General features: G+C 39.7%; 1 pseudogene; it reads right to left on the bottom strand.

The window, feature by feature from the left end:
- Nucleotides 1–2,836: 2,836 nt before the first annotated feature.
- LOC142442339 (spliceosome-associated protein CWC15 homolog pseudogene) overlaps nt 2,837–22,958 on the bottom strand; it is a 36,510-nt pseudogene continuing 16,388 nt past the window's right edge.

The raw sequence follows: 22,958 nt of genomic DNA, 5'->3' as shown, positions 1-22,958 counted from the left end.
GATTTACAATGCCAGAAATGACACAATCAAGAGGAATAACATTGTAATTATTGCCAAAAAGGACATTGAAAAGTCAATCTTGAAGTGTAATGCTCTCTGTGATAGGGTCATAGCTATCCACCTTTAAGGAAATACAATAATACAACTATTATTCAAATTTATAACCAAACACAAAAGCTAGTGATGAAAAAATTAAATAATTTTATCAATTTATTCAGTCTAAAGTTGATCAAACATGCAAGCAAGATGCAGTGATCATTATTGGCTATTGGAATTAAAAACTTGGAAATTTAGGGAGGAACAGTAGCCCGACAATATGATCTTGGTAATAGAAATGAAGTTGTTCATAGCAAATACTTTTTTTCAACAAAAGGTGATGGTACATTTAGACTTCTCTAGGTAGAATACACAGCAATTAAAGCGATTACATCTGTGGGAAGAGATGCTGAAGAAGCTGAAAATCACCAGTTAAAACCAGACCTGAGTATGCCTGTGGAATCAACCATCAATTGTTCATATGTAAGTCAAGGTAGAAGCTGAAGAAAATTGTTAAAGTTTCATAAGACCTGAAATATGACCTTGAGTCTATCAAACCTGAATTTTGGGAACATCTCAAAAACACCTTTGCTAAATTGAACATCAATGACAGGAGACCTCACCTATTGTGGGAAAATATCAAGAACATGATTAAAGCATAAATCAGATGATCAATAAAAAGAAAGAAAAGATCAAGGCGGATGTAAGAAGAGATTCTAAAATGTATCCTTAATCATTGAGTAGCTAAGGCAAATGGAAAAAATGATGACGTCCAAAAGCTAAGTAGAAAATTTCAAAGGGAAGCTTAAGAAGACAAAGTAATGCTATAATGAAAAGCCCTAGAATTAGAAAAGCAAAAAGGAAGTGCATGCTCTGCATAACTGACACTGAAAGGATTCAAGAAATAACTCAAGCCTTGTTTGCATGGTTGGAAGATGCTGCTGGCAACATATTGAACGATGCAGGAAGCATCCAAAGAAGATGGAGCGAATACACAAAGTCACTGCAAAAAGAACGGTCGACAGTCCACCACTGCAGGAGGTAGCATAAGAACAAGAACCAACGGTGCTGAAGGAAGCAGTTCAAGCTGCACTGAAAGCATTAGCCACAAACAAGGCTCAAAGCATTGATGGACTACCAACTGAAATCTTTCAACAAAGGAAGTAATTACTTGCCTAATCCAGAAGATTTGTAAGACAGCTACTTGAACAACTGACTGGAGAGATCCATAACTGTACCAAATCCACAGAGAAGGGATTCAGCAGAACATTAAAATTATAGAACAATTTGATCAATAACACATGCAGGTAATTGTTGCTAAAGCTCATACAAAGAAGGCTGTAGTACTGAAAGGGAGGTGGACTTGAAACATTTGCTGATTTAGATCAAGAATTACATCCTTCAGTATGAATTACAACTCAATGTAAAGGATTCTTACAACTGGACCACCAAGTGATGTCATACTTAATGGAGAAAAGACTGAAGTTGTCAAGGATTTTGTCTTGCTTGGGTTCACAATCAATGCTCATTGAACCAGCAGTCGAGCAAATAAAAAGTGTGCTGTATTAGGTAAACTTGCTACACAAGACCTCTTTAGAGTACTGAAACACAAGGATCTTTCATTGAGGAATAAGGTGTGTCTGATCCAAGCCACTATATTTTCGACTGCCTAATATGCATTTGAAAGTTGGATGTTGAAGAGGGAAAATCAAAGAAACATTGACCCATTTGGATTGTGGTACTGGGGAAGAATACTATGGGCTGCTAAAAGAGCAGACAAGGGTGTCTTGCAAGAAGTAGGGACAGAGTACTCCTTAGGGGCCAGGGTGGTGAGGCTGCATCTCACAATCTTTGGACATGATGTCACGAAAGAACAGTCCCTGGAGAAGGACATCAAGTGAAGTAGTATAACAGTGGGAAGAGGGAGGCCCTCCAGGAGCTGGATTGACACAGTGGCTACAAGAATGGGATCAAGGCTAAGAACACGTGTGAGGATGATGCAGGAGATGGCTGGATTTCTTTCTGGTGTGAGTAGGGGTGTTTGATGGCACCCAACATGTGTGGTTTGGGGATTGATGGGTCCCTCAGTAACTTTATAAAATTATATATAGAGATAGATATTTCTAATCAAACTGATCTCCAAAGTATAACCACTGTTATGTTGTTTCACCAACAATATACAAGGTTTCCAAATCCTCCACTATTTCATTTACAATTTGTTAATTTTTAATTTTGTTATTATGGCCTATTGTTTGGGTTGGTTTTTTTTCATTCAATCTCAACAACTTTAATTAAGTAGCTCTTGCCGCTTAAGTCAGTGAAGTTAGAGCTGTAGGCAGGTATTTATAATCCCATTCTTAATTAAAAATAAAGGTTTAACATTGAAGGCTTTTAAAAAATTATAATAGAAATATTCAAACTTAGTGTAAATGAATTGTTTGAGAACAACTTATAGTTAAGAATCACCTGAGGATCTTTAACTCATGGGGGAGCTTGTCGACAGAGTTTTATTCATCATCTCAGGTGGAAATGCAAGTGCTCAACATGTGGACAAACCACAGAGAACCCACTGGAAGCTCTGAGAACAGATGAGTGCCCTGGATTCCTATGTGTGACCACAGGACTCTTGTCCGGGGGCTAGAGACTATAAAGGAGTGGCCACAAAATCAAGACACCCCCCCATGCTCCCTCAGACACAAACTTGGGGTACTGACTGATGATGCTCTTCCACACCCACCTGTGGTCCAATATGGGAACCCTTTCATCTTTCATCACATTCATTACAAAAACAGTGAAAATATCAGGAAGTGACTGACCTTCTCTTAACTTTGAAGTTGATCTGTGGCTGGGATGGACCAGTGAGATAAAGGAGCGGTTTTCCTCTCAGAATGTTTTCCGTCTGGATCCTTTCTTCTTCGGTCTTTTGTTCTTGCTCCTCCCTGCCTGCCCTTCAGCTTTTTCTTTTTTAATTTCTTCTAGTTCTGCAAGGAGTGCTCCGTATCATCAGATCACTCTCCTCCTCAAAATCTTCACCTTCATTCTCCTCGTCAGTGAGAGGGGGCATCTGTGTCACATTGGCGGCAGGAATCTGGTCCTGCCTGACACTGAGGAAGAGGTTGTCTGTTCTCAGGCTGGTGGATCTGTTTTTCTTCCATGCGGCAGCTCTCTCGCTCTCTCTTCCAATTCTCTTCTGAAGTCACGACTGCGAACTTCTTCAGGTTTGTCTGCATTTTATCTGCGTTTGAGAGGGTAGGTCCCTGCTTGAACAGTGCTTTGACAGTTGGCTCCAATCAACTTCTCCTTTTCCTCTTCCACCTCTTGCAGGTTCAAAAGTTGGCCTGGCTGCTGGGGTTTTTTATATGCTCCAGCCGCTCCCTGCAGTTGAGGTCCGATGTGGCAGTCTCCAGAGATCAAACAGACACCATTACGCCTCTGGCCGCCCAGATACCTCTATGGTGGCCTATTGTTGTGATTGTTAAGTGTTGTCTAATTCTGGAGTTTTGATCTAAATTTCCCTAATGACACTGAAAAGCTCTTCTGGTACTTGTTGGCCATGTCTCTCTGAACTGTAGTATCAACTTACTTCTTGTTTTAAAATTCATCATTTTATTGGGAGCTCTTAGGGATGTCACAACATTCCATAATTTAAATGGCTCAAGCATAATTTTACAATTGCTACTACAATCAGTTTCAAAACATTTTCTTTATTCTCGAAATCTTTTATGTCAGCTCCCCTCCCCCCTACCCTTTCCCCTAGAACCCTTGTTGTTATTGTTATATATTATTATTAATATTCTATTATATATATTCACCTACAATTTGATGCCTTCGAATGGAGTTATATAATCATCATTGCTATCAGCACCCCCACCCCCTCTTCTCTTATTATCAGGGAATCATTGATCCTGTTGCTGTTTCTGTCGGGTCATCTGTCCTGGCATTCCTGCTCGAACAATCTTATTTATATCTCGAACTATGTAGGTATAACAGTATTAATGATTTCAAATACAAGCCTTAATAGTAAGGGGAGGAAATATTAAAGAACCAGAGGATAGTTATGAGTTTCTTCACTGTTCTGCCGCAGTCTGAATTCCTCATCCCCCCTCCCCCCATACACACAGACCCTCTGCAAGGGCCTCGCCAATTTCCTTTCAGGTGGGTTTCCAGTCTCAACTTGGTCCATACTCCTTCATGTCCATTTGATTGCTTGGTTTTGAACTTATGATACCTATTTCTATCAACACCTCATGATCATGCATGATCTTCCATGTGAGGTTTGTTGCTTCCCTGATCAATGGCCACTTGTTTGCATACAAGCCTTTAAGGTCCCAGACCCTATATTTTTAAATAGCTAGGCACCATCAACTTTCTTCACCACATTTGCTTGTGTACCCATTTTGTCTTCAGTGATATGTTGGGCAGGTGAGTATTATAAAGTGTCACTATATTAGAAAAAAACTTTCTTGTACTGAAGTGAGATTTAAGTAGAGGCCCCAAGTCCATCTGCTTCCTTGTTGAATTTACATATATGTATATGTAGAGACAAATACACTTACATTTGTATAGTTATACATTTATATATCTATATTTAAACATATATATATGTTTGCTTTCTACTTTTTTCTTCTTTTTCTTTTTTCTGTTCTCCTGTTCCACTATTAGGCTTTTCCCTTGTTCATCTCTCAGTAATTCATCTCAGACATTTTTCAATTGCTGTAACCCAACCAGGAACACTATACCCTCCTCCCTGTCAATTGTATAACCCTTATTACTCCCCTGTCCCTGCCATTACTGGCTCACCACTCACCTTCCTCTGCCTTCACCCCTCCCATTCCCTCCCTGAACCATTGGGCCCATCATTTTCTCCATGGGGTGGCTTGTCCTGCCTATTTTATTCAGATAGGCACCAGAGAGAGGGGCGGGTGGAGAAAGAGAGAGCGAGAGCACATAAATAGTTCCAAGTCTAACTGATGTCCGGATCCAGAGTAGGTGGTTCTCTCTCTGTTCAATAGTGGGCACCACCTGTTGTAATCCCACAGCCCATTCCCTATTTCTTTCAGAGTTCCCTATCCTGGGACACAGCAATTAGACTTTGTTAGTCCCCAGTCTTTGTGTCCAATAAAGCCCTCCCTGCAGGTCCCTGTTGCTCATCTCGCAGTCCGGGATGGAACAGTCTAGTGCCCCCTACCATCACGTTACACCTTTAGGCTATCAGTGTGCCCAGTAATCCACAACTAGTTCAGGTGAGGTGCCAAGTGCTGTCTCCAGATTCAGAAGTCTATAATCAGGATTTCTCCAGGACTCCATGCCTTCTCATAGGTCTCCTCAAATTACTTCTTTTTGTTTCTTAATCGAGCGGCTTATATTTTACTGGTTCAATGATAGAAGTTCTTTATACATTCTGGAACTCCACCTTTACTAGATAAATACGGTAATCTGCAAATATTTTATCACCTCCTGTGGATTTTGTTTCTGTACCCTTGAAAAAGATGTATTCTTAATGACTCTTGGCATGGATGCTGACTAGAATACAATATAGTAGTACATTAACAAACACACACATATATATATAAAAAATCATGTTCAATTTTGGGTACTGAGAAATGGATTACAATTGAGATGAAAAGACACTGGCTTCAGGAATTTACAATTTAGTAGAAACTAAAAATAAGCAAATGCCTTGCCAACGAGTCGATTCCACCCGGTTTCAACGGTGGTAAATATATACAGAGCAGGCAGCCTCATTTGCTTCTGCAGAAGAACTGGTGAATCTGAAACTTTTACCTGAGTTAGCAGCCAAATGCTTACTGCACTAGGGCTTCCTTTAGAAAAAACGGCGGTGTAAGAAAATTATTAACACACATTTGGATAAAAGGAAGCCTACAAGAATTGTACTTGAACCTCAATTGGAGAGTCAAAAAAGGTTTATCAGTGGAGGAGATATATGATTTGTGAAGAAGCTTAAAATATGTGAAGAAGCTAAGAAGAGGCTCTGACAAAAATTCAGGTCAGAAGCCATTATTTTAAAGTTCTCTCTCTCTCTCTGTTTGCTGCTTATTCTGAGTTGCCTTTTGAAATTTAATTCACCAGCATACTTCAGGAAGCCTGCAGACACATTTCTCCCTTCCTCCCTCTTTCTCTCAAAGCCGGCCCCAAATAAGAACATCAAATAAGACTAGGTCTAGAACTAGCAATACAGTCATAGGGGTAAATGACTTAAACTTTACCCTCTGCAGAATAATGTCTAAGGGGTCTTGCTATTGTTTTCTGTCTGTTTATGCATGCATTTGTAAATTCCAGCCAATCAGAATTGTTTTCTTATAAATTCGTGGCTCCTTTGTATTTCCTCAGTAGTCTCAAGAGGATGAAGATATGGAATTCTAGTGCCACTAAGAGTCCACTGAAGCCTGTCCCCTTCCACAGCTGCGTAAGACAGGCAAGGTAAGCCTGTCTCCAAGATTGAGTTTCATCTTTGTATTTTGAGCTCTTTGAGATTTACTTAATGAGTTCAATTTTGCTCTTTCTTTGTCTACTTTATGTTTTCTGTTTTCATTGTGATCTTGGAAGACTTGTTTACTTACCTTTTCTCTGTCTCTGCTAATGTCAGTAGTGTGAGCTCCTGGACAATTTACTCTCCTAGAAAAGTTTAAATTTATAGACTATCGGGCTCCATAAGCTGCAAATACAGGGCACAAGATGACCCATAAATATCAGTAAGGCAATTACAAAGTGTGAAAACCATTTAACAACACACGTGACAGGGGGACAAGCAGTTCAGAGAATGGGCCAGAGAAAGACTACCTATGAGACACCGGACAACCCTGCAACAACGCACACATGAGTATAAGCAAAATACACTGTCAAAACTCAGCCGCGATCTCCGTCAGATTTTTAAGACTGATGCTGGCTGGTGGTTTTGAACTGCTGAACTTGAAGCTCGCAGCTGAATGTGTAACCACTATACCACCAGGACTCCTTTGCTGGAACAATTTGAAAAATGAATCTAAATTACTACAATATTTTGTAACTTACTCATTTTCGCAAACTCCTATCAGCCTCCCTTAGTGACAGCATAATTTCTTCAAACTATTAGGGATATGAAGATATAAGTTTTCTAGCTTACAAGCTTCAATTATCCTAGTTTTATGGTAACTACTTAGGTAATTTGTTTTCTGCAGAATAAATTTTTGTTGATCCTGGAAAAAAAAAAAAAAGCATCCTAGCCCCCAAACTAAGAAAAAAATTATTGAAATATCTAGGGTTTCATGGAAATTGAAAATTTTGGATTCTTTGCCTCATTAACCCAACCTCTGTCTGTATAAATACTTGCAAACCTTCAAACCAATTTTTTTCTAAATTGACTGGAAGATCGGAATGCATAATTAACCTTAAAGAACCAATAGCACTGCTTTTAAATCAGCATGAAGAACTGAGAGAAACAACTGAAATACTTGTAAAACTTAAGGCTTTACACACCAGGTTAAGTGTAGATATTTCCTAGGTGAAGGCAAACTAATATTGGCTCTCAGGATGGACAGGAACACTGAGAAGGCACCACAAAACAATGAACTTTTACATAAATATCTGAAAACCTCGAAACCAAAGTATTTCCAAGTTGACTGACAACCACACCTGCATTCTCTCCTATTAGTGCCCTTGAGTCAATTCCTTGTGACACTTTGAGCCTGGGCTAGAAAGCCTGATCTTTCTCAGGAGGATCCAGTTTCAAACCACTGATCTTGTGGTTAGCAGCCCAAGCTGTAACACCTATGCCCCCAGGGATTCCTGCATTTGCATAAACTGTTCCTAACTCTCACTTCAGCTTCTCCTCATTTGCACATGAGTCTCCTGAAAACACTAGAGCTCTTAAACCAGAGGCATGGGGAATGTCAGAGACCAGTTGCTTACTAGTTGGTTCCTTCAACGAAGAGGTTTCCTCCCCCAACATAGAGCTGTTGGTACTCCAGTCAAATTCATTTAAAAAAATGCAGTTTTGTAATCCAATTTAAGATTTCCAAGAGTATACGTCTTTACAGGAACAGTCTCATCCTTCTCATTTGGAGTGGCTGGTGGGTTTGAACCACAAACCTTGAAGTTAGCAACCTAGATTCTAACCTATAGCACCACCCACTATGTTAAAAAAAAAACTCAAAAGGAAATGGAAGGGCAAGGTTGCTTCTAATCCGTCTATCTAGATGCGTGCTGATATATTATTTAGCCTCTAACGCCTAATGGCTCAAAGTATACTAGTTGCAGTTGTTAAAAAATAAACCTTAGCTCAAAATTATAGTAAAATATTTGATTATTTCATCATTTAACTCTGGTAATTTTAGGAGCTTGAGTCTCCACACGTAGGAAAAATAACCTTAAAACTTAAAAAGCACTCCGATGGATTAGAGATGTTACAGAACGTAAATATTTTATTTATGAAGGTAAGTTTCCATTGTACCCCACTATTTCCTGGACACTGTGTTCAGATTAACAGGGTAATTTCTGAAGATTTGGCATCCACCCACTCGTAGCCCAGGGAACTCTTGGAATTTAAAGAAGCGCTTTCTTTTTTACATCAAACGTTAAAGTCACGGCTTAGTGATTGACTATACTTTTCTAGCTCCCCCAAAACCAAATGTACCATCCTGAAGAGCAGTTTCTGGTGCTGAGGAGGACAAGGGAAAGTCCGTGCTTTTGACGTTTGGGTCGAGATTTTTTTTTTAATCTGTTAACTTTTTATTCCATGAACAATGGAAAAGCCTTACACGCTATCTGCTATTATATTGTTCTTGTTTTCAGTGAAGTGGAATTTGGGGGGGTGAATATGTGGGCTAGACAAGCAAGAGTCCAATCATGCAAAATGTTGTCTACTGATCTCAGGAGACTGGAACCGGTCTCGTGGGACCGTGGGAGTGTTTCGAGAAGTGAGTGTCATAGAATAGGGTGTATGTTTTAGGAGATCTACATGCTGACTCCAGAGAATGAACTGAGGTGTTTCAAAACTTCAGACAAGAAAAGTTATAGATGAAAAAAATGAGATGTGGATTAGAGCTTAAATTCTGAGCACTCAGTGAGCAGAAGGCTGCACTTTCCAATGGACCTCCTAAATCAATTTTCAAGGATCCACATGGGGTCAGCCTCCAGTGAAATCTTTTTGATCATTTAATCAGCAAGGTATATAGCAGTGCAGTATTAGAAAGTATATTAGGACCATTCCCCTGGCTAGTCCAGGGATGCATGTCCCAGCTTTTATGCATCTGCCTGGAAGTGCCCTTGATGGAAGTCTGGGCACTGGAAACGCATGGAGCACCAGTCTCATCCTGCCTGCCTCAGGACCAGCCCTGTAAGCTTTTCTATACAGCTGAATGTACATGTCACACTCTCAGTTCTTTTCCCTAGTCGGTTGTCCTGCCTGTAACTGTGCTGTATCGAGCTGCCACCAATCATGTGTCTGTAACAATTAACCCTGAACTTCGTGGTCCTATTTGAGAGTCTAGCCTTTTGTTAATCTATAGATGCCATTATGGCCTCATGTGGAAGGTCTCCTCATTTGGATGAATTGTCTTTCTCTTTGTCTTATTTTTAAAACTTAATAAAAAATGTCTCTATACATGATGTTTAGATTTGGGGTCTTTTTCTCCCAGACACCAGCGATGATGACAAGCAAGGTATCAGCCAATGCTGCTCTTACATCTAGTGAACAACTCTCTCTCTCCTCATGTGTTCATTCCCACCAGGTGAAGCATCTACAGGGACAAGGAGACATGCCAACTGTGCTTCTACCCCCTTCCTTCTACATCCACATTCCTAGCATTCCTAGAATCCACATTCTTAGGCTGCACTGTGCCTGGACATATTGGTGAGGCTTATGGTACTTTGCTCTCCTTTCCTTTTAATCTTACAATTTGGGTAGAACCCAAGGTGAATTCTCAAAGGGTCACTATTTCCCTTGAGAAGTTAAGACTACCTCATCTCCATCTGAAATAGTACAACTTAAGTGCGGATAACAATACTTGCATCAGGAATGTGCACTCCACCTCCTAGCAAGTCAGACTGGGGAACCAGACAGCCTAACTCAGGCCAGACTGTACCAGAAGACCAGCTCCCTAAAGCTATGTCCATAAAACACCCCTTAACCTGTTGCTCAATAAGCAGACTTTGAGAGACATAGCACTCTGTATCATCCTGGTACTCACTCACTCCCTCACTCCCTCACTCCCTCGCTCACTGTCATTGGGTTGATGCTGACTCCTGGTAACCCTGTAGAGCATGGTAGAACTGTCCAGGTGAGTTTCCAAGACTGTAGTTTTTTATGAGTAGAAAGCCCCATCTTTCTCTGGAGGAGTGACTGGTGGTTTTGAACTGCTAAACTTGCAGTTAGGCACCAATGTTTAATAACTATACCACCAGAACTCAAATATCCTTAATCTTCCTGACATCCCTCTCTCATGAATTGGCTTCCTTTTGTGCAACAGGTTGCCCTAAAAGCTCACTTTGGGTCAACAGATCTCTTGATCAAAATGCCCTATGCACATCTAAGGATCGAATTTGTAAAAAGGAGTAATAAGTTTTGGTGTATATCATGTACAATTTATCCGCTCTCTTTAGAATGCCACCATGTATACCCAGTCTCCACAACCATAAAATAACCTTGCTCCCCATCCATTCATCCATGGACTTACAATCTTCACCTTTATTTCTCCCCACACCCCAGAAACTGTTTTTGAAGACATCCTAGCAGGAAAAGACCTCAAGCACAGACAGTATTAAGTCACAAACGAGACAAAGACAAACCATCCTAATGAGAAAAAAGCACCAGCGTGAGGCCGTGACGGTGTCCAGAAGAAGCATTTCCACGATGCTAACCCTGTAACGTCGCCCACAAAGGGAAACACTCATGATGGCAAATCTCTACATTGCCGTAGCAGGCAGAAGCATGAAACCAGCAGAGGGACCATGATTTGGATACATACACTAATACAAACTATAGATGCTTACAGGCTTGTGTTGAGGCCTCTACATCATCTTGATCAGGATGTAACATGACCATGTAACTTTGGTACCCCAATCTGCAGTAAGGTTACATTCAGGCAAATCCCTGGAGCAAGAATACTCTTAGAGGTGTCCCGGTCTCCTTTTAAACATACATTTGACTAAAGGCAAAGATTTTAGATGACCTGTGTGCGGTGAGGATGAACCCAAGGGAGGGTATATTTATGTCAAGACTCAATATGGAATAGGGCACCCCTTTGTAGACCATATCTTTCCCCAAACCAACTTCTTAGAATTTAAGCTCTAAAACAGCTAACACCGTGCTGAATTCCTCAATCCTTATCTTACATATTCTGCCAGAGACTTTATCACAGCTAGTCAATTCTTTCCTTAAAAATTCCCGTGGTATGTAGAACACCTTAAACACTTGCTTTTCACTTAGCCTCTCTGGCTTCTCTTGTTCCTTTTCTGATTCTTTCTCATACCCTGATCCTTTAACACTAGCATCCCCTAATCTATGCTTCCTCTCCCCACCCCACCCCTCCATTGTTGGAGGGGGATGCCATCCACCATAACTTCTAGATATCATCCAATGTAATATTTTAAATACCATCCATATGTTGTTAACTCCAAAAATTCTATTTCTTGCTCTGACCTTACCCTGAACTCTAGTTAGACTCCCTGGTAAGTATGTCTACCTGAATGAATAATAAGCACAACAAACACTAAGATTCAAAGCAGAACCTTTGTTACCTACTGTCCTACTGCTAATCACCAGGTCTTGTTTATCACCGTCTTTTTACGCAGATCAATAACTTCACAGCCAGCCTTGAGTTCTCTAATATTTTCACACCCAACACAAATCCATCAACAAATCCTGCGTTCTCTAATAACATAAGAAAGTTTCCATCTACATGAATTTGAAGAAAAGACAACAGTCATCGATAGTAAGGGGAGTTAATGGAGTCGTTAAGTCTGGGCATGGGAGTTGGATATTCTAAAAATATATATAGGAGATAATTTTCTGGGGTGATTGAAATGTTCTCAAGACAACCCCTCAACCTGCTTAACCTTTTACAGCATTGTACATTCCACATTTTGGCCAAAGAACTTAACCTTTGGATACGAGATACTGTCACAGAAGGTTGGAACACACACCTCTTATATAGCCCATAATTTACCCATATTTTCCTTCCTGATAACCTGTCTCTTGTGAGCCCTTCCCTTGTGAGAAAATTATATTATAGCAAGGAGTCTCAGTTATGACCATATCCAGCCTGTAGAAGATGTGCAGCAAAGACAGTCATACCCTTCCTGTCACCCCAGGGCAACAGTACTTTGGCCAAGGAACCAAAATATGTCACCAGACCAACTCATACGTGAGAGGCCCAATCTGCCACATCATGTGCAGACTCATAACCCACCCCAACCTATTCATAACCGATCTTGGGAAATCTGTTACATATTCATAATCTTCTTAATTGACTTCCTTGTGTACATGTATAAAACTGGAGCCCCGCCCTATACCCCACACCCTTTTCAGGAACTCACCTTGTCTAGTCTCAGCTTACTCCCAGCTCGATGAACCCAAGTGAAGCTTTCCCCTTTCGTTTCTCTCATCTCCCTATTTGCTTCTCAGCCACGCTGCAAGAGACCTGGTCTGGCAGCTCTACTAGCCTCCACTCTTGAGCTGGATAAGGCTTACTCAGATGATGCAAAAGTGGTTCGTGTCAAATCTATTCGGACTCATGGCAGTGCAGGAAAAGACCGACACTCTGCAGGGTTTTGGGGATGGATCTTTCAAAAGGGGATGTCCCAGCTTTTCTTCTGGGTGAACTCAAATGGCTAACCTTTCCTTTAGTAACCAAATGTTTCACTGTTCACACCACCTGGGGACTCCAACTCAAATGGCATATGAATAATACTTTAGCTGAATCCTTCAGTTTTGTGCTGTTTGTATACTTTGTCGTATGCATGTTACATGTGATTAAATGGTAGATATGCAAATGCTTGCCTTCATATGTGTATGATTATGTATGTTGCCTTTTGTAATCGGAGGACTCCCCCCACCCTCTTGCTTCAGCATAAACTATTCTCATCCACCCTGGTGGAGGTGTTTGGTAAAGTGTTGGACTTCTAACTGAACGGTTGATGGTTCAAACCCACAAGTGTGTGCTCTGGAGGAAGATGAGGCTGTCTGCTCTGATAAACATCTACAATGCCTCCAGAGCCCCATGTTTTGGATTTGGGTTTCCCTCACTATACCCTTAGTTTGCCATACTCACCCTCTTTTCTCCGAGGTAGTCTAGTATCACCACTCTTGTCTGATTAAAGTTCTATTCCTTTATTTCTCTGCATTTTAAATATTAAAACTTTATATCAACCTTCTGTCCAAACCTTCAACAACTATCTATCACTTGGCCTCTCAAATACTGTTTAGTGTATAATTTGATCCAAAGTACTTGTCTGATCTCAATTCCCATCACTTGCCTCCTGGATCACTACATTGCAGACACACCTGCTTCTTTGCTCTCCTTCCTCTGGAAGCACTCTTCCTCCAAATATCCAATCCTTACTGGCATAACTCCCTCTTATTTCCACTCAGCTATGACTTGGTCATACAATATTTTACTGACAGAGTATTTTGTAAAGGGGCTTATCAATTTTGTTTTCCACTTGTTGAGTTAGATTGAATGTTACACTTGTTCCTTTGGAGCTAAGAAGGGAGTCAGCTGAAATAGATTTATAGGTCATTACGAGAGGTGACTCCTTGTGACCCTGTAGGATGGAGGACACCTGCCCCTGTGGGTTTCTGATAGTGCAATTCTTGATGGTATGAGAAAGTGTAATATTTTTCCTGAGGAGCAGCTGGTGAGTTTGAATTGCTGACTTGCACTTAGCAGGCCAACATGAACCACACTATGCCACCAGGAGTGTGGTCGCCTAGAGTACGAATCAACTTGATGATATTGCATTTGACTTTTAATCTAGGTGCGATGACATTGAGGTCATACATGTGGAAAGACAGCATATTGTTTCAGTAGATGACTAAACCATAGTCTCAAAGTTAAAGAATTGGAGACCTTGACATTGAACCTAAATATAAGGCTCTTTTTAGAGACACAGCGAACTTGACATTTGAAAGCAGAAAAGACTGTGGGACTCAGAGGGAAGAACTGCCATAGGCTTCATTTACAACATCATTGAGATCAAACCTCATGAAATACAGACCTTTTGTTTCTGGTTGCTGAGACAGAGTAAAATAGACATTCAAATTTACCAAGAACTTTAATTTAGCACCCTCTCACCTGCTAAATGTTCTTCATAGGAAAGCAACAAGAATAAATGATTATAAAGAAAAAAGTTTTGAATTGTGATGAGTTGTGTGAGCCCCCAATAAAATGATTCACACACAAAAAAAAGAAGAAAAACTGGATTTGATATTTAGGTGATTTTGATCTGAGGCATTGTAACCACAAGTTGAATGGATCCTTTGTTACTGCCCCTGCACATGTGAATGGGATTCAAACATGAACACAAAGATAATGATGTATTTTACAACATCTTCTACATTTTAAAAGGAATTGACATTGAGAGGCTCTGATATATCCGTGGGACAAAAACATAGACACTCAAAATTGTTCTGCTTTCCCATTTGCCATTAGTTTCTTTTCTCGAGAAAGCTATAAGAGGAGAGATTCAAAGAGGTCACAGTGAAACACGTTGCCAGACTCCCATTTAGGGTGATCAGGTTGAGATGATGTTTTGAGGATTAACATAGAACATAGACAAGATGTTGAGCATACAATGCTGAGCACCCCCTGATAATACAGATCCCAAATCTGAACAAAGAATTTCCCCCAAAGCAGGATACTATCAAATACATGTGCAGTCAAGGTAGCTGAGGTGCAACTGGTGAATGGGAAGAGTGAGTCATCTGTCACATAACCGGTTCCTGAGATGGCCCTCAAGATAGTTCACAGGCTCTGCGAGATGCTCAGAGTCTGGCTAACTGTGCCTTGGGCAGCTTCAATAGCAACATGGTAGCACTTGTTTTTGATGAATGACAGAAAGCACTGTGTTTTTCATGGAAGATACACTGGCAAGAGTTGTAAGGAGGTTCACTTACTGTCATCCAGTTGATTATGTCTCATCCCAACCCATAAGACAAAGTAGTACTGCCTCTGTAAGTTTCCATAATTAACTCTTTCCTGGGTAGAAAGCCTCCTCTTTTTCTGTGGATCAGCTGGTGGTTTCGAACTTACGGCCTTGCAGTTAGTAGCCCAATGTGTAACCCACTATGCCATGAAGCCTCCTCTGGAAGGGAAGAGAGAGCACTAATTAGATATAAAATTAATAAGCCAATTGGATAGAATGTTTTTATTGTTATTTTATGGATCCAGTGAAAAATGATGGACGTAACTGGCATACCATTAGGGTCAGAGAATAGATTTATCAAAGCATAGTTGAAAGCAATAATTGGGAAAAAGGAAAAACATTTTATGCTTTTTTCTGGTTATAAGATTTATTGACTTTGTTTTTCCAAGATATCGCATTACTTAAGGCTTTTTTGTTGTTTATTTAAAAACAAAACAAAACAAACGTATTTGGAGTCCGCATTCCAGTTTTCATCTGGTACCCTTCTGCTTCAGTCTGAGAAGACTTAATTGAGAATTTCATGTAGTACAGATTTTACAGTGACAAATTCTTATAGTTGTGTATATTTATTCCGTCTTCATTCTAAGAGGGCCACTCTCATTCTGTAAATAGTGTTCCACCAGCCTTCAGCCTCTGCTCACTTCACAAGAAGCCCATGCTTATCTAACTCATCATTTCACTAAATTTAAGGTTTTGTCTTTCTCTTGTTCCTTTCAGCATTTCTATCTTTGTTTTTCAGTCATGAACTTTATGTTCCTATAAAAAGTGTTTCTTTGCCCCACTATCATGACATCAATTCTACCTTAAAAATCAGATTAGACCAGAACATGCACAGATAAGAGCCCACAACACAGGGAATCCAGGATAGATAAACCCCTCAGGGCCAACCATAGGAATAGAGATTCCAGGAGGATTAGGGGAGTATGGGAGTATGGGGGGGGGGATAAAGAGAGAACCGATCACAAGGATCAAAATATAACCCCCTCCCAGAGGGATGAACAATGGAAAAGTGGGTGAGGGGCAATGGAGGACAATGTAAGATATGGGGAAAAAAATAAGCTATAACTTATCGAGGGTTTGTGAGGAGGGCGAGTGGGGGAGTGAGGTGGAAGAAATGGGGAGCAGATGTCAGGGCCCCAAGTGGGAAGAGAATGCTTTGAAAATGATGATTGCGGCATATGTACAAATGTGCTTGACACACTGGAAGAAGGTATGGATAGTGATAAGAGATGTAAGAGCCAACAATAAAAGTATTTAAAAATTTTTCTTTGAATGTGTCCTATTGCACATTCTCAATATTAAATTTGTTTCTTTAAGCAAATTTGGCTAAATTTTGCGTTAAATTCCTTTGGTCCCATTATTTCCACCGCCTCTGAGACTTCAATTTTGCATATTTTATGACTTTCTATATTATACTAGAGGGCCCTGAAACTCTGACAATGTTTGTAAAACATGTTTCCATTTGTTTTTCAGATCAAGCTTTTTGTATTGTTTTCACTGTCACTTTCTCTTGCTTTTAATTCAGTTAAATAGATGGCACATTTTCCCCCAGAATTAGAAATTTTATTATTGTTCTATAAATAGTTTTTACTTCTTTGCTAAGATATGCTATATATATATATATATATATATATATATATATACTCTTATTCAAAGCCAAATGTTAGCCAACCGGACACCCCCTTACTGAATGGTTGTGGGGAGGAGATGAACCAGGCAGGGTGCAGGGTAGCAAACTTGAAACATATAACTTTGCTCTAGTTCTTAACTACTTCCGCCCACCCACAATCATGATCCCAATTCTACCTTACAAATCTGGCTAGACCAGAGGGTGTACAGAGGCACAGATAGCAACTGGAAACACAGGGAATCCAGGATAGATGATCCCTTCAGGACCAGTGGTGAGAGTGGCGGTGCCTGGAGGGTGGAGTGAATGTAGGATAGAAAGGGGGAACTGAGTATGAGAATCTACGTATAGCCTCCTCCCTGGGGATGGACAGCAGAGAAGAAGGCGGGGGGGGGGGGAGACACTGAACAGTGTAATATATGACAAAATAATAATAATATATGAATGATGAAGGGTTCATGAGGTAGGAGGGAGTAGGGAGGATCAGGGAAAATGAACAGCAGATATTAAGGGCTCAAGTAGAAGGCAAATGTTTTGAGAATGATGATGGCAACAAATGTACATATGTTCTTGACACAATGGATGTATATATGGATTGTGATAAGAATTGTATGAGCCCCCAATAAAATGATTTAAAAAAAAGAAGAAGACTCTTATTTTTGTCCTTCCACAAAATTAAAATCTGTATGAATTAATGACATCGGAATTATCTTGGGATCAATCTCCATTGATTTTCTTTTCTCTTGTGCATAACTCATGCTTCACTGTCTTCACACAACTGAGTAATTGTGATTGTATCCTAGACATAAAAAATTATGTATTTGAGATTCTGGACTCTATTATATATGCAGGTGAAATGTGAACATTGGAAAAGGAAGACCAGAGCAGAATCAATGCATTTGATTTATGGTTCTGGTGAAGAATATCGAAAGTACCATGAACTGTCAAAAGAATATACGAATAAATATGTGAAGTAAGTATGCTGAGGGCTGATCTTGTGGATTGTGGACATGTCATCAAGAGACGTCTGGTCCCGGAACAGACCATCCTGGTGGGTCAGGTGGAGGGTCAGAATAAAAGAGAAAGAAACTCCATGAGATTCATTGACACAGTGGCTGCAACAATGAGCTCAAATGCAACAATTATGAGGAGGATGGGACCAGGCGGTGCTGCCTTTTGTTGAAGATGGGTTGTACCTTCTGTTTTAGAACCAACAGAACCAACTCTGAGGCATCTAACGACAATGAAAATATCCCCTTATTCCCAGTAGCAACGAACTCCCAGCCAGATTTTGACTTTTAACTATAAACTCCCACATCATACAATTCCACAGTTCAATACTATTAAGAAGAGCTGGTCAATCTTCACTACAATCATCTTTAGAACATTTCCTTCTTTCTTGTACTCACTGTCGTTGCTTTTCACTCCCTCCAGCACCACCTCCTCTGCTATGCCCTACACAATCATGAATCCAATTACTATATAGACTGATGTGTCCTGGATTTAATATATAAAAAAACATACAAAAATAAAAGAAGGGGTGGGGTAACCCCATGTTGGCTAAATAAAACAGAAAAACATCAAAGGAAATGAAGGCAGAAAAAAATTTAAAACTGAAATATCTTCAAATGAGTCAAAGGGGAGATAAATGATAATATGTTGTATTTTAACCTAACTACAGCTGCTGTGATCCACTTTGCAATGCTCTCTGTTGGATAGCAACACTATTTATATCCCTGAACTATGGTCTGAGGGGATCTGTTGGTGGCTTGATCCCTGTGGGGATGCTGCAAATGGATGTTTGCCTTCTGCATAACCTTCTGAAAATGAGCTGTTCAGGATGTAAGATACCATTCTCTTCTCTGGCTTTGGATTATATCTTTAAATAGCTAAATTATAGCAATTTGTGGGTGATAATTTCCAAAGGTGCTATTTGAAAATGTCCTAAGCAGGACACTTTATTGTCTTTTTACATGTGATTTCAATATTATAATGCTCCACAGGCATTTTCCAAAATATTTAAAACTCAATACTGAGCAAATATCGACAGGGAAGTATATTGCTATTGTACCTAACAAAGATGATCAAAACTCTAATTTCAAACCAATAATAATAACAATAATTGTAATAATAGCCATGGCAGTAATACTTAAGTATTTTTCATAACTATCATGCTTTTGACAGGTAGAATTTTTCATGCTTTATCAGTATCAATCTATTGATACCACACGAACACACACAAAGAAGCATATACTATTATTTACTCTGTTTTGCGCATGAGAAATAGAAGAAGATAATGGCTAGGCCAAAAGTCACCGTGTAGTAGAAACAAGACTTGCCCTCGGGTAGTCTGAACGTACTTAGGAGCCACGCGGCATAGTGGGTTATCCGTTTGACTGTTTGCCTTCAGGTCAGCAGTTTGAAACCACCAGCCACTTTCTGCTCCTCTAAGATCGACAGTGTCCACATCCCACAGGGGCAGTTCTACCCTATCCTGTAGGCTCATTCTGAGTCAGAGCTGATTCAATGGCAGTGAGTTTAGTTTGGATTTTGGAGTTTGACTGCTGGGTCTCCAACCCACAGGCTCCATCACCCCTGATTCTTCCCCACCAGGTGATCATGTACCTGAAGTCAATCAAAAGAAGTCTAAATCACATTGTTGTCTGTGCAAGTGTGTTTTGAAGCTGTCTTGTCTCAAGTTCTCTGAGAGTACTGGAATGAGAGGCAAAGAGATGTGTGAAATAGTGGCTGCCTGTGTATGTATGTTTTCTTAATCAGGGATCAGTGACTTTAACAAGAGTTAAAGGATCAGAAGGCTCTGCTTTGGGTGATTATTCCCATCACCATTCTCTGAATTTGCATGAAATGCCACAGATGATTGCTGTCAAAGAGTTGTCAGAAGACAACATCTCCCTAAATTTTGGAAACTAAAGGAGCCCTTGTGGCATAGTGGTTAAATGCTAGGGATGGCAATATGTTTGAGTTACAGTGATTTTGAAACCTACTGCTGGCAGTTGAACATGGTCTACAAGTCTGACAAGAGAAAAGTACAATATTTTGAGTCCTTTCTTATATACAAGAAATTCAACCTAAAAACAGGGTGAATGGAAGAAACCGAATTTTACTAAATACCCAACCCCTTTCCAACCTCAGATTTAGAGCAAAGTAGTTTGCAAAGGAAATATTTTTATCATGAAGAATGAAGATAACACAAGCAGCCATGTATTTATCTTCATTTTCCCAAAGATGAATAGCCACTGATTCAAGATGAATGCATAAGAAAATGACCCTGCATGCTCTGCTCTGGCAATTATTGTGAATATTAATTACAATTTCAAAAGGGGTTATTTTATAATGATAGAATTTTAAAGTTTGAGGGGGTAGTGGGCATCACTATATTAGAGTTTATAGATTTAGGAATCTGTACCTAACTCACATCAAGTAGTAGTTCACTCATTCAACAAAATCTGCTATGTTTAAATGATGAAGCTCACACGCTATGTCTGTTACACCATGAAGACATGTAAAAAGTGAAAGATGAGTTCACACAATAGAAAGAGAAGGTTACCAAGCCAGATCTGTGCATGTCAATTGCAGGATGACATTGGCAATGCCAAAGGAATGGATCTTATAACCTGGAGATCAATGAAATTTGGCTTCATTTCATTAATAAGGAAAGAAAATTTTTAAATTGAAAAAATTTTCCATAGAAAGCTAAATCCTAATATTTGCTTTCATTTCACAATCTCTGTTAAACATCAGTACCAACTTTTTAAAGGCCTTTGAAAAAAAAGATAACCAATTGACTCTTAGTGAATACTTCTTAGGTTTCAAAGATCCTTGCTTCAGAAAGTTTTCCCTTCCATATAATCATTTATTATTATTACTGTAAATTATAAAGGCTGGTATATTAGGTTTCTTAAAACTATTTAGCATGCTAATTGTTGTTTTTCAAGTGTTAGATGGATTGGCAAATTATATTTTCCACCTCCAGAAAAGAACTAACCCTTGCCACACGATAAATTAAAAGTATTAATTTCAGTTAATGATCAAATGACAACAGGCTAAAAAGGTTAACCTTGCAGAGTGTGTTTTGCAACACCATTTGAAAGCTAACACAAATTCCAAAGACCAACATTTTCAGCTTGAAAATGATCCCAAATACTTCATTCCCTAAATATTTGCACAAATAAAAATACTGAATACTAAAACTATTTCGCTTAGGAGGTTGATTCTTAATTTTTGAAAAGTAGAAATAAGACACTTTCCTTATTTGGGTACAATTTATGGCTATGACCCAGTAAGAAAACTAAGTTGTGCTCAAATTTGAAAGGACTTAGAGACCAAGATGGAATGAAATTTTATGAGGAAGGTAAAGAAAACTATGTTGTAACATCTGTTGTCTGTCGAAAGAAGCTTAACTAGTAATAACATTCACCTACTAGATGCTATTACCAAGGAGACTGGAAGCTTCAAGGCCCTTGCCCTCAATTCTTTTCACACTTGTAAGAAAGAATTCAGACAAGCGATAGGGGAAAGGTTTAAAGAGACACAGCGAGTTTACGTAAGTGTTGTATAAAGCACATATCATGCAGATACACATCTCAGCTAGTCTGAGAGCATGCTGCTAGATAGAAATTCAGAATTTTATATGGCTGATGGTGGAATGTCTGTGATCAGATGACTTTTGGGAGAGTGTTTCCCTTTAATAGGAAGTATGTATGCACCCAAAGTTCTTTCCACGCCCTAGTCTTCTGGCCAACACACTGGCTGGGTTCTTCCTGCCACTTTAAGGGGTGATGCAGTCATTTGTGGGGGTTGTGTGCACATCCTGCTTGTTTCATGCCATGCCATATTTTTACTTCCTACTCCTCCCTGCTTTGGGAATACTCTCCCTGATGAAAATTATTGATAAAATCAATGTGTTCTCCTTGTCCTTCACCTTCTTATTTGCTGGAATTCCTTTTAGGAGTCCTTATTCCCCCTACCCCAATCTCTCTTGCCTACCTAATAAATGAGAACAGTAGATTGCTGATCAGGTAGCACTAAACCATCTTCTGAAAACGACTCAATCTAGCATCCATAGAGATTGGCTTACATTGATAAAAATGTGCAAGGCAAAAGCTTATTTCTGATTTCCCTATACAATTTACTATGGAAACACTAGCAGGATTCCATTGGTCAATGAGGATGGGGGTAATAACACAATCTCATTAGTTAGTTAATGGGGGAAGGGGAAGCTGATCTATAGCAAAGCTAGGTTTAAATTACGTAAAGACAAGTCAGTTTGTCAACAGAGACCACCAATGCTATTTTTTCAATTACATGTCTATTTCCATTTCATTTAACATATCTGATGTGATGGAAAGCGTCTTCGTGAATCTGTGATTAAAGTGCTCAGTTTCTAACCAAAAGGTACAATTCAAAATCATAAGCAGCTCCTTGGGAGAAAGCTATGGAGTTCACCCCCATTCAGATTACCACCTTAAAAAGAATTATATGGTAATTCTGCTATGCCCTACAGACAGTTGCTGTGAATTAGAATCAGCTGATGGCAACGGGTTGATTTGTTGTTTTTCTTTTTTTGTTTGTTAAAGTGATGGTTATTTCAATTAGTAATTTAATCCATTTTTATGAATCTGTCAGTCGAATATATTGTTAGTCTTGGTACATTAGAGAAACAAATCCACCGAAACTCATGTATAAGAGTTTTATATAAAGGCTAAGTGCACATCAAGAAAACATCCCAACCCCGTGCTGCCCAAGCCCACAAGTCCATTAACCCATATGTCCGACACCAATCCACAAAGTCCTCCTCCTTCTCACAAAACAGACACAATAATGCCTACTTCAGGAGGAAATCCGAATCAGTGAACGTGTAAGCATCTCAGTGCTGGCAGGGGTCTCCACACAGGTGCTCCAGCACCCAGGGCTGCATCAGGATAGGTCCATGTGGCTTCTCCTTGGGGATGTCTTGCAGGAAGTGAGCCTTGATGGCTGAAGCAGAGAATTGGCTAAGGCAGCTGTACCCTGGTCTGACCATCACAAACAAGAGACCCGAGAACTCAAAAGGCAAGGCTCACTGAGCCATTTAGCCCTCCTCCCTTCAATTAACCCCACATGTGCTTACTGGCTAGGTTGGCACAGAAATGAA

The sequence above is a fragment of the Tenrec ecaudatus genome, chromosome 1, assembly GCF_050624435.1.
Source record: "Tenrec ecaudatus isolate mTenEca1 chromosome 1, mTenEca1.hap1, whole genome shotgun sequence".
Classification (NCBI taxonomy): domain Eukaryota; kingdom Metazoa; phylum Chordata; class Mammalia; order Afrosoricida; family Tenrecidae; genus Tenrec; species Tenrec ecaudatus.
The sequence above is the reverse complement of the archived record's forward strand: the minus strand, read 5'-3'. Positions and strand labels throughout refer to the sequence as shown.